The sequence below is a fragment of the Cricetulus griseus genome, chromosome X (genome assembly GCF_003668045.3).
Source record: "Cricetulus griseus strain 17A/GY chromosome X, alternate assembly CriGri-PICRH-1.0, whole genome shotgun sequence".
Taxonomy (NCBI): Eukaryota; Metazoa; Chordata; class Mammalia; order Rodentia; family Cricetidae; genus Cricetulus; species Cricetulus griseus.
In genome coordinates, this window is record NC_048604.1 from 79,929,692 (window position 1) to 79,944,827 (window position 15,136).

Below are 15,136 nucleotides of genomic sequence, written 5' to 3' on the forward strand. Positions count from 1 at the left end.
TCTTATTGCTCCAGGTAGAACTTGGTGTACTATATTGAATACTTATGGAGAGAGTGGATAGCTTAATCTTGTTCCTGATTTTAGTGGATTACTTTGAGTTTCTCTCCATTAAATTTATTGTTGAGTGTTGGCTTGCTGTAAATTGCTTTAAATATGTCCTTTTTATCCCTGATCTCTCCAAGACCTTTATAAAGAAGGATTATTGATTTTGTGGAAGAATTTTTGTGCATCTAATGAGGTTATTGTGTGTTTTTTTTTATTTGGTTTGTTTATATGGCAGATTACATTGACAGATTTCTGAATGTTCATCCCCAAATCTCTTGTATGAAGTCTATTAGGTCATAGTTGTTTATTATTTATGTGTCCTTGGATTTGGTTTTCCAGTATACTATGGAGTACTTTTTATCAATGTTCATGAGGGAGTTTGGTCTATTGTTCTCTTTCTTTTTTATGCATCTTTGTGTGGTTTGGGTGTCAGGTAAGTGTATCCTCATAAAAGAAGTTTGGCAATGATCCTTCTGTTTCTATTTTGTGGAACAATTTGAGAAGTATTGGTACTAGCTCTTCTTTGAAATTCTGGTAGAAATCTCCACTGAAGCCACCTGGTCCAGGGCTCTTTTTTCAAGTCAAGAAAGATCTTATTTATTGTTCCACAGCAAAGCACTCTTCTATGTGTTTATTTTTTTTATTTAAATTAGAAACAAGCTTGCTTCACATGTCAATCCCAGTTCCCTCTCCCTCTCCATGGCAACTCTCAATCCCTACCTCATTCCCCTCTACTCCCCCGGGAGGGTGAGGGCCTCCATGGGGGATCTCCAAAGTCTGTCATATTATCCAGGGCATATCGTAGGCCCTCCTCAATGTGTCCAGATTTAAAGCATTCCTCCATGTGGAAAGGGCTCCCAATGTCCATTTGTTTGCCAGGGGTAAATACTGATCTACTACCTGAGGCCCCATAGATTGCCTAGGCCTCCTCACTGACACCCACATTTTGGGGGTCTTGATCATTCCCAGCGCTCTTTTTGGTTTTGAGACTTTTAATGACTGCTTCTATTGCATTAGGGGATATAGGTCTATTTAAATTATCTATCTGGTCTTGATTGAATTTTGATATGTAATGCCTATCCAGAAAATTATTAATTTCTCTTAGATTTTCCAATTTTATGGAGTACATGTTTTTGAAGTATGACCTTAAGAGTCTCTGAATTTCCTCAGTGACTGTTGTTATGTACCCCCTTTTTTTCTAAGTTTGTTACTTTGGGTATTTTCTCTCTGCCTTTTGGTTAGTTTGGATAAGAGTTTGTCTGTTTTATTGATTTTCTCAAACACCCAACTCATTGTTTCACTGACTCTTTATTTGTTCTCTTTCTTTAAAATTTATTGATTTCAGCCCTGAGTTTGATTATTTCCTGCCATCTACTTTTCCTGTGTAAGTTTGCTTCTTTTTGTTCTATAGCTTTCAGTTATGATGTTAAGTTGCTTGTGTGAGATTTCTCCAAATTTTTCATGTAGGCACTGAGTGCTATGAACTTTCCTCTTAGCACTGCTTTCATTGTATGTGAGGTTTGATGTTCGATTTAGCTTTAGTAATGTTTCTTTTACAAATGTGGCTACCCCTATCTAGGGCATCAATGTTCACAATTGAGAGTTCACCTTGATGGATTTTTCTTGTGACAAATATGAAATGTCCTTCTTCTTAACTTTTGATTACCTTTAATTTGAAGTCTATTTGTTAGATATTAGGATAGCTATACCAATTTGTTTCTTACATCCATTTGATTGGAAAAACTTTTCCAACCCTTTGCCATTAGGTAATGTCTGTCTTTGCAGTTAAGGTGTATTTCCTGTACACAGCAAAAGAACATATCTTGTTTTCATATCCATTCTGTTAGCTTGTGTCTTTTAATAAGTGAATTTAGTCCATTGATGATAAGGTATATTAATGACAAGTGATTGTTAATTCATGTTCATTTTGGTTATATTGTGCATGTGTTTACCTTCTTTAGGATGTGATAGTGTGTATTATATGTTGCATTGTTTTTCTGGGTATAGCTAACTTCATTGGGTTGGTGTTTTCCTCCTAGTGCTTTCTGTAGGGATGGATTTGTGGATAAGTATTGTTTAAGTTTGGTTTTGTCATGAAATATCTTGTTTTCTCCATCTATAGTAATTGAAAGTTTTAATGGATATAGCAGTCTGGATTGGCATCCATGATCTTTTGGAGTCTGTATAATGTCTGTTCAGGACCTTCAGGCTTTGAGTGTCTCCATTGAAAAGTCTGGTGTTATTCTTATGGGTCTGCCTTTATATGTTACTCATTCTTTTTCCTTTGCAGCTCCTAATATTATTTCTTTATTCTGTATAATTTGCAGCTTTATTATTATGAGGCAAGGGAACTTTTTATTTGTTGTTTGTATTTTTCCTTCATTTCTTTGAGGGGATTTTAAATTTCCTTTTGAAAGGTCTCTATCATCTTCATATAGTTGTTTATAAAGTCATTTTCTTCGGCTTCATCTGTGTTCATATGGTCACATCTTGCTGTTGTAGAACCACTAGGTTCTGGTGTTTCCATATTGCCCTTTAAGTTGTTAAATGTATTCTTGCACTGGCATCTCCCCATCGCTTCCTCTAATCTGTGCATACAGTGTCTGTGCCTTTTGGTCTGATCATTGCATTCTGTGTCTGTGCAGAGAACCTCTCTTGCACTAATTAGTGTAGAGAACCTCTCTTGCACTAATCAGTGCATTCACTGTCTATGTGTCTAGAAACGCTGAGGTCGTGTGCGAAAGGTGGGTTTGTGAGCAATGTGGAACTTGTAGATTACAGGGTCCAATGGGGGTGTGTGGAACAGTCTACCTGAATTAGCTTTGACTGCTGACTGGCTATTGTGGCTAAGATGGCTGGGGAGGGTCCTTGTGTTTTATCTTGGGGCCTAGGACCAAGGGACTGGGCTGTCCAACTGGTAGGTCAGTCACTTTCTTCCTGGTCCAATTGGTGCAAATCTGTCCCCATTACTTTTTTTTTACATTCATCTTTTAAAATAATTTTTTATTTAAATAAAAGAATCTTATTTTAGATACCAATCCTAGTTCTCGTTCCCTCCCATCATACCATTCTGCCTACCATCTCCCCATTCCAACCCCATCTACTCCTTGGGGAGTTTGAGGCCTCCCATGGGGAATCATTAAAGCCCCTTACATCATTTGGGGCAGGACAAAGGCCCTCCCATCTGTATCTAGGTTGAGAGAGTATTCCTCTATAGGGAATGGGAATGAAAAGCCCATTCATTCACTAGGGATAAATACTAGTTCCACTGACAGAGACCCCATAGACTTCCCAAGCCCTCCAAATGACACCTACATTTACGGGCCCTGGCTCAGTCTTATGTAGGTTCCCAGCAGTCAGTATGGAGTCTGTGAGCTCCCATTTGCTCAGATCAGCTGTTTTGTGGGTTTCCCCAGCATGGTCTTGCCTCCTTGCTCATCACTCCACCCTCTCTACAAGTGGATTCCAGGAGTTCAGCTCGTAGCTTAACTGTGAATCTCTGCTTCTACTTCCATCAGCTACTGAATGAAGGCTCTCTGGTGGCATTTAAGGTAGTCATCAATCTCATCATAGGGGAAGATCATTTAAGGTAGCCTTCCCACTATTTCTCAGGTTCTTAGTTGGGGGCATTCTTGTTGATTTCTGGGAATTTCCCTAGTGCTGGGTATTAACCCTCAGACCTATGAACACCTGATTTTTGACAGAGAAGATAAAATTTTACAATGAAAAAAGAAAACACCTTCAACAGATGGTGCTGACAGAACTGGATGCTGACATGAAGATTGCAGATAGATCCATATCTATCACCATGCACAAAACTTCAGTCCAAATGGATCAAAGACCTCAACATAAATCCAGTCACACCCAACCTCTTAGAAGAGCAAGTTGGAGGTACCCTTGTATGTGTTGGCATAGGAGATTGCTTCTTCAACATAACACCAGTAGCACAGACACAGATTGATAATTAATAAATGAGACCCCCTGAAACTGAGAAGCTTCTGTAAGGCAAAGAACACAGTCAGCAAGACAAAACAGCAGCCTACAGAATGGGAAAATATCTTTAACAACCCCACATCTGACAGAGGGCTTATCTCCAAAATATACAAAGAACTCAAGAAGCTAATCACTATATAACCAAGTAATGCAATTAAAAATGGATTACAGATCTAAATAGAAAATTCTCAATAGAGGAATCTCATAAGGCCGAAAGGCACTTAAGGAATTATTCAATATCCTTAGATATCAGGGAAATGCAAATCAAAACAACCCCAAGATACCATCTTACACCTGTCAGAATGGCTAAAATCAAAACTATCAACGACATCTTAGATTGTAAAGGATGGTTCAGAGACTAAAGAGATGATGTGTTCTCTAGTTTTTGTCAACTCAACAGAAACTAGAGTCACTTGGGAAGATGATATATGGGTTGTCTACGACAGACAATCCTGGGGTAATGTTGATGGGGGCATTTTCTTGATAACTGTAGGAAAGCTCATTCCTCTATAGGTGGTACCATTTGTTGCACATGTACTTCTGGGTTTCATAATAATGCAAGATGATCAAGCTATTGAAAGCAAGCCAATAAGTAACATGGCTCCATGCTCTCTGCTTTAGTCTCTACGTCCAATTTTCTACCTTTGTTTCCTTGGTGACTGTTTATAAACTGTTAGATGAGATAAACACTTTGCCCTCTTGTTTCTTTTAGTCTTAGTGTTTTGTCACAGTACTAGAAATGAAACTTCAACAGATAATTTGCAAAATAGCAGAGTTGAGTTTCCAGAACCTAGAAGGACTAGTTGTACCAGTTTCAGAGTATCTGATTCCTGCTTCTGACCTCAACAGGTACCAGACACAAAGATGATACACATATACACATGCAGGCACTAAAACATAGACTCAAAAGATTTGTTCAAATTAACAATGAGTTTAAAAATGCATTGTGGATTCAGCCGCAGACCGACCCAGGAACTAGCATGTATTGGATCTGCGGCAGAGCAATTGGGTGCCTTGACGAGGGGATCAGGGTCCCAAGACTATTGATCAGATCCACAAGGAGGCTGAGATGGAAGAGCACCGAGAACACATCAAAGTGCAGCAACTCATGGCCAAGGGCAGCGACAAGCATCGGGGTGGCCCTCCAGGCCCACCCATCAGCCATGGCCTTCCACTTGTGGATGATGGTGTGTGAGGAGCCGCACTCACATTCGCCATTACAAGATGGCGCTGACATCCGCTGCCGGATCAAGTAAACAACGTTGGTATCCATGTGCTCAGTGTTTTTCCACTGCCTAGCCCCGCCTATTCCATGGCGTCATATAGGGTAACGAGTCATCCACCTATCCCAGCTGTACATGCATCGCTCAGAGTTTATGAGCCTTTATTAGGGGACGGGATTCTTGGCTCGGGGTCTCCCCATTTGTAAGCTTATGCTCTCTCTCTCAAGACGCATAAAGCTTTACTGCAGAAGGATCCGAGTGTCCTGTGTTGTTCTTGCCAGCAAGACAATTGCGCGGGACATCTGGTGCCGAAACCCGGGAACTTGTTAACATCACCGGCACCGCGGAGACCCCTCAGACAGGGCAGATTCAGAACTGCAGGGTGGTAAGTTCGGAGAGGTATGCTTTATTCTGACACCTTCTTTTTTGACTTTGTTTTTAATTTGTCACCACTATGGAATGGATCAGTAAAAGCCTTAATTCTAGTCTTTATTCTTCTTTTGTTCACATTGGTCTTATATTGTGCTCACCGTGGCTGGTGTTCCAGTTCGAGACCAAGCTTACCCCAGGTAGCCTCCAGCATAATGGGCTCTTCAAAACAGAGAGACCTAATTAAAAACTGTCTAGAGATTGAGGCTTGCCGTCCCATGGTAGCAGAGAGTCAAAAAACGCTTAAAGAGGTACAGGATAATATATCAGAAACCGAACGAGATGAGAGATTAGGAGCTCAAAAAAGGAAGGACATGTCTAAGAAAAAAGGCCCTCCCCAGGATACAAAAAAAGGGGGAGAGAAAATAGGGAATGACCGGTCACACCCCAGTAAATTTAAGAGAAATAAAGACTCAAAACCTAGCCTCTACCCTACGGTGAAACTAGAGGCCTTGGAGCTGAGCAACTCAGACTCTGAGATTTTAGACTCTAGCGAGGAAACAGAGCTAGAGGAAGACAGATACCACCCCGATAGATATTGGCTGCCAAAAGTGAAAGCAAATATGAGGCCACCGCCTGTTAATCCAGCGGGTGTACTTCCATCAGCACCCCCATTATTTGGTACCGACTCCTTTTTACCATTAGAGGAGCGAAGGAAATTGCAGATGGCTTTTCCAGTCTTTGAAAATGAGGGGGTGAGAGTACATACTCCCGTAGACTATAATCAGATTAAAGAATTGGCTGAATCAGTCCGGAAGTATGGGGTCAATGCCAATTTTACAACAATACAAGTAGAAAGGCTAGCCAACTATGCTATGACACCCACTGATTGGGAGACAACAGTAAAGGCAGTGCTCCCCAATATGGGACAATATATGGAGTGGAAGGCTCTTTGGTATGACGCAGCCCAGGCACAGGCAAAGGCTAATGTCACAGCGGAAAATGAAAATCAGAGACAATGGACCTTTGAAATGCTGACAGGACAGGGGCCACATGCCCTCAATCAAACGAATTACATTTGGGGCGTAAATGCCCAGATATCAGCTGCTGCCATTAAAGCATGGAGGGCACTGACAAAAAGGGATGAATCAGGTGGACATCTTACAAAGATAGTCCAGGGGCCCCAGGAGCCATTCTCAGACTTTGTGGCCAGAATGAAGAGGCATATTCGGTGATGCAGAACAAGCCATGCCTCTGATTGAACAATTAGTCTTTGAACAAGCAACTCAAGAATGCCGAGCAGCCATAGCCCCCCAGAAAAGTAAAGGTTTACAGGACTGGTTAAAGATCTGCAGAGAACTCGGAGGGCCCCTTACTAATGCCCATTAAGAGGAGCGAAGGGAAATAAGTTTGCAGATGCTGGTCTTTTCTAGAGAGTCTTTTACCCCCTATGGGGAACCTATCTCGTCCCAACCAAATGGGGCGCAGGGCCCATGGTCCCAGGGCCCTCATGGAAATATGGGAACCAGTTCCAGAAAAGGCAACTCAGAGAAGGAAGGGACTCCCGAGGACAGTTGCTTTAGTTCCCGACCTTATTAATGCCCCAAATGAATGTTCAATTTATCCAGTCAAAAGGGCTTGGCCAATTGCTAGGTTGGGCTCATGTTGGGCCGCTTCCTTGACCTTACAAGGACTTATTGTGTATCCTGGAATCGGGATCCATATCATAAGGAAGAATTCCAGGTCCTCTGCTCCAGCCCTCGGGGCGTGTTCTCCATAAAGCAGGGAGATATCGCATAATTAGTGCTACTGCCCTCCCTTGGGGATAGAGAGACCTGCACCTCCCAAAAAAGAGCCATGGGGTCTACTGGTAATGATTCAGCATATCTGGCCATACCCCTAGATGAGAGACCAACTATGAAACTATTGGTTAACGGAAAAAATTTGAGGGGATTACGGATACAGGGGCGGACAAAAGCCTCATTGCATTGGTGGCCGAAATCTGTTAAACTTGGTTTCATCTCATTCTTCAAAGGATCAATCCTCTTCTGCTGTGGCCCTGGTCTGGCAAGCACTGAAAAATCTCCTTAGTTTAGCCCCTCCTGGTAAATTTGTGGGGGCGAGATGTGTTCATTCCATGGGCAGAAAAAACCAATGAGTAAAAAATCAGCTATAATCACAAAAAAATGAATAAACCAGGAAGGGGCCTGGGCAGACCCTTTTTCCCTTTAGAGCCCAAAACAAAAGGGATCAAAGAAAAAGAACTGGGTTTTATTTAGAAGCCGTTGAGGCTGTTACCCATAAAGGTGGAAAAGGGTATGGGATCACAATGCCATTAATACTGAAAAGCCTATTGTCTTTAAAATGGAAAGTTAGGGCACCGCCTTCTTATGCAGCATGGAAGTTGCTTTTTTATTATTCAAGAAATGCTTAAATAAGATGCTCCATGTATGCGGGCTATGCTGTCCGCAGCTCCACTTGAATAAAAGGCTTCTCATTTGCTCCTCATCTTGGTGTACTTACACTGCTGCACCAGATGACAGGATGTTTTTCTTGGTTACCTCCTTTTCAGGGGCAAAGGTTTGCCTTTACTGTTCCCTCACTCAATTGCCAGATAAGAGATTCCAATGGAAGGTGTTACAACAACAAAATGGCCAATAGCCCAACTATATGCCAATTGTATGTCCAAAAGGCATTGGAACTGTTAGGAACAATTTACATCCATGATTATGATTCACTATATGGATGATATTCTTATCTGCCATAGGAAGATAGAGGTCCTGCAACAAGCCTTCCCCATGCTGGTAGCTGAGTTAAAACAATGGGGACTGGAGATAGCGTCAGAGAAGGTCCAGGTCTCAGATACCGGTCTCTTCCTGGGCTCAGTAATTACCCCAACAAAAATAATCCCACAAAAAATAGAAATACGCAAGGATCATCTGAGAACCTTAAATGACTTCCAGAAACTCTTGGGGGATATAAATTGGCTGAGACCCTTTTTAAAGATCCTAATGACCTTTTTATTTGGTTGACTAAGGGTGAGGGAAAATTGATCTCATTTCCTAAGTTATTGATGGGCCGTTGCTTTGGGTTCACCCAAATGCTTCTAAGATCATTGATTTATCCTGATGCTGTCGTGCAGCTCGCACTTCTAAAAGCAGCTGTCGCTCTTTGGCAGGGACCCTCATCTCTTGGTTGTACCTTACAGCACAAATTGACTCTTACATCTAATGACTGGGCGGTGTTGGTTACCTCCTTTTCAGGGAAAATTGATAATCATTTCCCAAAACATCCAATCCTACAATTTACACAAAATCAGGAGTGTTTCCACAGATGACAGCAAAGCATCCAATCCCGAATGGGACGGTGGTTTATACTGATGGTTCCAAAACCGGTGTAGGGGCTTATGTTATAGGGAATAAGGTAGTTTCTAAACAATCGATGAAACCTCACCCCAGATCGTTGAATGCCAAGTGGTGCTAGTCCTTGAGGCCTTTCCGGGGCCACTTAACATTGTGTCAGATTCCTCCTATGTGGTTAATGTGGTCAACCTCCTTGAAACTGCTGGTATAATACGACCCTCCAGCAGAGTTGCAGGTATCTTTCAAAAAATACAAATTACCCTATCAAACAGGAGGTTCCCTGTTTTTGTCACCCATGTTCGAGCATATTCGGGCCTCCCAGGACCTATGTCCTCTGGGAATGATTTGGCAGACCGGGCCACAAAGTTGATGGCTGCCGCCTTGTCTACCCAGATACAAGCTGCACAAGAATTCATCAGCGCTTTCATGTGACGGCTGAAACCCTGCACCGTCGATTTGCTTTGACAAGGCAGGAGGCTAGACAAATTGTTACTCAATGTAAAAACTGCTGTGAATTTTTACCTGCACCTCATGTAGGAATAAACCCGCGCAGCATTAGGCCGCTGCAGATGTGGCAAATGGATGTTACACATGTTGCCTCCTTTGGAAAACTCCAATATGTTCATGTCTCAGTGGACACCTGCTCAGGCATAATTTGCGCCATGCCTTTGACAGGGGAAAAGGCCGCGCATGTGATTCAACACTGCTTGGAGGCCTGGGGTGCCTGGGGAAAGCCTCATATCCTAAAAACAGATAATGGGCCGGCTTATACCTCTCAAAAGTTCCGGCATTTCTGCAGACAGATGGAGGTTACTCATCTGACTGGCCTACCTTATAACCCTCAAGGACAAGGCATTGTGGAACGTGCCCATCGCACACTTAAGTCTTATTTATCAAACAAAAGGAGGGAATGGGAGCATCCTTACCCTCGGTGCCAAGAGTTGCAATATCCATGGCACTCTTTACCCTTAATTTTCTAAACATTGACGCTCAGGGCCATACTGCGGCCAAGCGCCACACCTCAGAACCTGAAAGGCCAAAGGAAATGGTAAAATGGAAAGATATCTTAACTGGTCTTTGGAGAGGCCCGGATCCTATTCTCATAAGATCCAAGGAGCTATATGTGTTTTTCCACAGGATGAAGAGAATCCCCTGTGGATCCCGGAAAGACTCAGACAAGAGACGGAATTAACAAAATCAAAAAATCACCCTTCCCCGGGTTGATTTGAATTATCCAGATTGCATGCAATTCTCTTGCAGATTGTGACATGGATCGCTTCAGCTGTCTCCTATTTAAGGAATGGGTGGGGGTGGGACTTTTTGGGTAGTGCAGTGGTGTGGTGTTTATTGTGGGACTGTGGTGTACTCAAAACCAAAAAAAAAAAAAGAGAGTGGTTACAGGCACACTGCCCTAGAGGCTCTCTCTGCATATGGCAGCAGTAAAGATTGAAGGTCATGACTGCTCACTCCTCCACCTCCAGTGCTCTTCGGAGATAGAGGTAAGTGCAGCAAGGTTCAAGGTCATAATGCTAACACATCACAAAAGGGCTGCTTGCTTTTCTTTGCTGGATGGGTCTGGGGAGGTATGCATTTATTATATGTATAATCTCTGTTGCCCAGCCCCAGAAAAAGGGCCTGCTCTGGGGAGTCTGACCTCTGCTCAAGAGGCTCATTTGGCTGGCCTGATAGCCTCTGTGTTTCTATATAATTATATAGGGGGAGATGTGAGGAGCCGCACTCACATTCACCATTACAAGATGGCGCTGACATCCGCTGCCGGATCAAGTAAACAACGTTGGTATCCATGTGCTCAGTGTTTTTCCACTGCCTAGCCCCGCCTATTCCATGGCGTCATATAGGGTAACGAGTCATCCACCTATCCCAGCTGTACACGCATCGCTCAGAGTTTATGAGCCTTTATTAGGGGACGGGATTCTTGGCTCGGGGTCTCCGCTTTTGTAAGCTTATGCTCTCTCTCTCAAGATGCATAAAGCTTTACTGTAGAAGGATCCGAGTGTCCTGTGTTGTTCTTGCCGGCAAGACAATTGCGAGGGACAATGGTGGCTGGAATACAGTCCCCATTAGGAAAGGCAGCTGCCCCATTGATACCTCACGGCTCACCAAGATCACCAAGCCTGGTTCCATTGATTCCAACAACCAGCTGTTTGCACCAGGAGGACGACTGAGTTGGGGCAAGGGCAGCAGAGGGGGCTCAGGAGCCAAGCCCTCAGACACAGCTCAGAAGCTACTCGTCCAGCTACTAGTACCTTGAATCGCTTTTCTGCTCTTCAACAAGCATTGCCCACAGAGAACACAGATAACAGGTGTGTTGTACAGAGGAGTAGCTTAAGCCGGGAACGAGGTGAGAAAGCTGGGGACTGGGGAGACCGACTAGAGCAGAGTGAGCAGAGAGGTGACCGTGGGGACTGACTTGATTGTGCCAGAATACCAGCCACCAAGAGAAGTTTTAGCAAGGAAGTGGAGGAGCGGAGTAGAGAGCTGCCTTCCCAGCCCGAGGGACTGCGCAAGGCAGCCAGCTTCACAGAAGATCGTGGTCGGGATCCTGTGAAGCGGGAAGCCACTTTACCTCCGGTGAGCCCTCTGAGGATGAAGTGGAGAAGAAATCTAAGGCCATCATTGAGGAATATCTCCATCTCAATGACATGAAGGAGGCAGTACATTGTGTCCAGAAGCTGGCTTCACCCTCCTTGCTCTTCATCTTTGTGCGGCATGGCATTGAGTCCACGCTGGAACGTAGCACTATTGCTCGTGAACATATGGGGCGACTGCTACACCAGCTGCTCTGCTCAGGGCACCTCTCCACTGCCCCAGTATTACCAAGGGCTGTATGAAACAGTAGAATTAGCTGAGGACATGGAAATTGACATCCCTCATGTATGGCTTTACCTGGCAGAACTGGTAACACCCATTCTCCAGGAAGATGAGGTGCCCATGGGAGAGCTCTTCAGGGAAATTACGAAACCTCTGAGACCCATGGGCAAAGCTACTTCTTTGTTGCTGGAGATCCTGGGTCTCCTATGCAAAAGCATGGGTCCCGAAAAGGTGGGAATGCTGTGGCGAGAGGCTGGGCTGAGCTGGAGGGAATTTCTAGCAGAAGGCCAAGATGTTAGCACATTTGTGGCTGAACAGAAGGTGGAATATACCTTGGGAGAAGAGTGTGAGGCTCCGGGCCAGAGGCCACTTGCCTTTGAGGAGCTGCGAAAGCAGCTGGAGAAGCTGCTGAAGGAGGACAGCAGTAACCAGCGGGTGTTTGACTGGATAGAGGCCAACCTGAATGAGCAGCAGATAGCATCCAATACATTAGTTCGAGCCCTCATGACAACTGTCTGTTATTCTGCAATTATCTTTAAGACTCCTCTCCGAGTGGATGTTGCAGTGTTGAAAGTGCGAGCGAGACTGCTACAGAAATACTTGTGTGGTGAGCAGAAGGAGCTACAAGCACTCTACGCCCTCCAGGCCCTTGTAGTGACCTTAGAACAGCCTGCCAACCTGCTTCGGATGTTCTTTGATGCCCAGTATGATGAGGACATTGTGAAGGAAGACGCTTTCTACAGCTGGGAAAGCAGCAAGGACCCTGCAGAGCAGCAGGGCAAGGGTGTGGCCCTTAAATCTGTCACAGCTTTTTTCAATTGGCTTTGAGAGGCTGAGGAAGAGGAGTCTGATCACAACTGATGGCGGGTGGGGCCGGGGACTTGGAGCCATGGACACGTGGATGGCCCAGCCAGCCAGCTGCCTGGACTGCAGGGGGGCGGCGGTGGCAGTGGTGGCAGTGGCAGTGGGTGCCTGTAGTGAGATGTGTCTGAGCTAATAAAGTGGCTGATGAGGCAGGATGGCTTGGGGCTGCCTGGGGCCCCCCCTCCAGGATGCTGCCAAGTGTCCCTCTCCTCCTCCTCCCGGGGCGCGCACACACACACACACACACACACACACACACACACACACACACACATATATATATATATATATATGTCTTGAAATTTGGTGTGTCTTTGCGTGGGGAGGGGCACTACTGCCTGCCTCTAGGGTCCTTTCTTATTTTCTGAAATCATTCTTGGGACTGCTGTCCTCGCTGCTGGGGGCACATGCCCCAGCCCCTGCACCACCCCTGCTGCTGCCTGGGCAGGGGAAAGGGGGACACGGTGCCTGTAATTATTAAACATGAATTCAATTTAAAAAATGCATTGTGGTCCAAGAGGAGACATGCCTTTATATAAGCCTTGGGACATTATTAAACTTGCTCCAGATTAAAATGTCCAGATTCATGATTTATATAATATGATAATGTGCATCATGAGAGAAATTTCTTGGGTATTTTATTTTTCTGTGTTCACAGGTGTTAGAATGTTATTCTTCAAATACGCAAGGTTCAAACAATCATAGAGAAGACATTAGGGAAGCCTAAATATCAATAAAGCTATATTCAATTGTCTAAACAGGATAAATAAAGTAGCATTTTAAACTTGTTAGTCACAAATATATAGGTAAATTCAAATTAAAATCTAAGGAGTCTGACTGGAATGAGAAGGATGTAAGGGAAATGTTGATAAAAGAAAAATGAGAAAGTAATTTTGATTTAAGACAGTCTACATTTACCTAACACTCAGGAAATAGATGCAGAAGATTGCAAGTTGCAGGCCAGCCAAAGCAATATTATAATAGTTGGCTAAAAATTGGGTTTTATTGAAGTAAAATTGAATTTTAATTTAAAATTTATGAATATCTGGGAGGGAAGAGGGATTTAGAAGAAAGAGAAGGGAGACCAGGAGGGAAGAGGATGACATGAGGGAGCAGGAAGATCTAGTCAGGGGAAGAATAGTGAGATACCATAATAGAGGGAGCCATTATAGGATTAAGGGGAATTCTGGCACTAGGGAAGTGTCCAGAGATCTACAAGGTTGACCCCAACTAACCATCTAAGCAATAGTCGAGAGGCTACCTTAAATGCCCTTCTCCGATAATGAGATTGATGATTACTTTATAATGCCATCCTACAGCCTTCATCCAGTAGCTGATGGAAGCAGAAGCAGAGACACAGAGCTAAACACTGAGCTGAACTCTGGAGTCCAGTTGCAGAGAGGGAGGAGTGATGAACAAAGGAGTCAAGACCAAGTTGGAGAAACCCACAGAAACAGCTGACCTGAATAACGAGTTGCTCTTGGACCCCAGACTGATAGCTGAGAAAACAGTATAGGACTGCTCTAGACCCCCTGAATGAGGAGGCCAGTTTGGAGGTCTGGGCAATCTTTGGGCCACTGGTAGTGGATCAGTATTTGCCCCTAATACACAAATGGACTTTGGGAGCTCATTCCACCTAGAGGGATACTCTCTCAGCCTAGACACACAGGGGAAGATCTAGGCCCTGCTCCAAATGATGTGACAGACTTTGAAGATCCCCATGGAACGCCTCACCAACACTGGGGAGCAGAAAGGGTTGGCAATAGGGGTTTGGTGGGGGACAAGGGAAGAGGGAAGGGAGAGGGAACTGGGATTGATATGTAAATGAAGCTTGTTTCTAATTTAAATTTAAAAGAAAATGCTGAGATATGTAACTATAAAAAGTCTTCTAATATGGAAAAGCTTTTTAATTACCCTTGAAATTAAAATAAAATAAAAACTTTAATTGACCACTCAGAAAGTTTCATTTATTTTATATTAGTGATACCAAATTATTTCATGCTTAACATCTCTATACCTATTCGTTTGAGTTTATTACCCAATAATATTAAAAGTGTGGATAATTGTATTATATATGTATGTGCATGTTTTTATATTACATAGAATTTTAAACATATTTATTGTGTAAAATCACTCAATAGAATTATTATTTATACATAACCTTTATCTGGTGGTTCATAGGCCCTTGTGTATGTATTAGTTATACCTGGTAAGATGGCTCAATGAGCAAAGCAGGCTGCAGCTAAGCCTGATGATCTGAGTTCAATCTGCAGGACTCACATTATAGAAGGAAATAACTGTTTCATGGATGTTGTCCTTTGACATCTACACACCATGGCATGCATATATGTGCATAGAAAATAAAGGAAAATGGCATGTTAAAAATACTTTAGTTGTATTCTTTTACTAAACCTTGGAAAGCAATGTACTATTTCATCTCGGGAACTG

The 15,136-nt window shown here is 43.5% G+C and overlaps 1 pseudogene; it reads left to right on the plus strand.

The window, feature by feature from the left end:
• The first annotated feature begins 2,896 nt into the window (after positions 1-2,896).
• Positions 2,897-12,895, plus strand: LOC100757166 (annotated as a pseudogene).
• Positions 12,896-15,136: the final 2,241 nt, after the last annotated feature.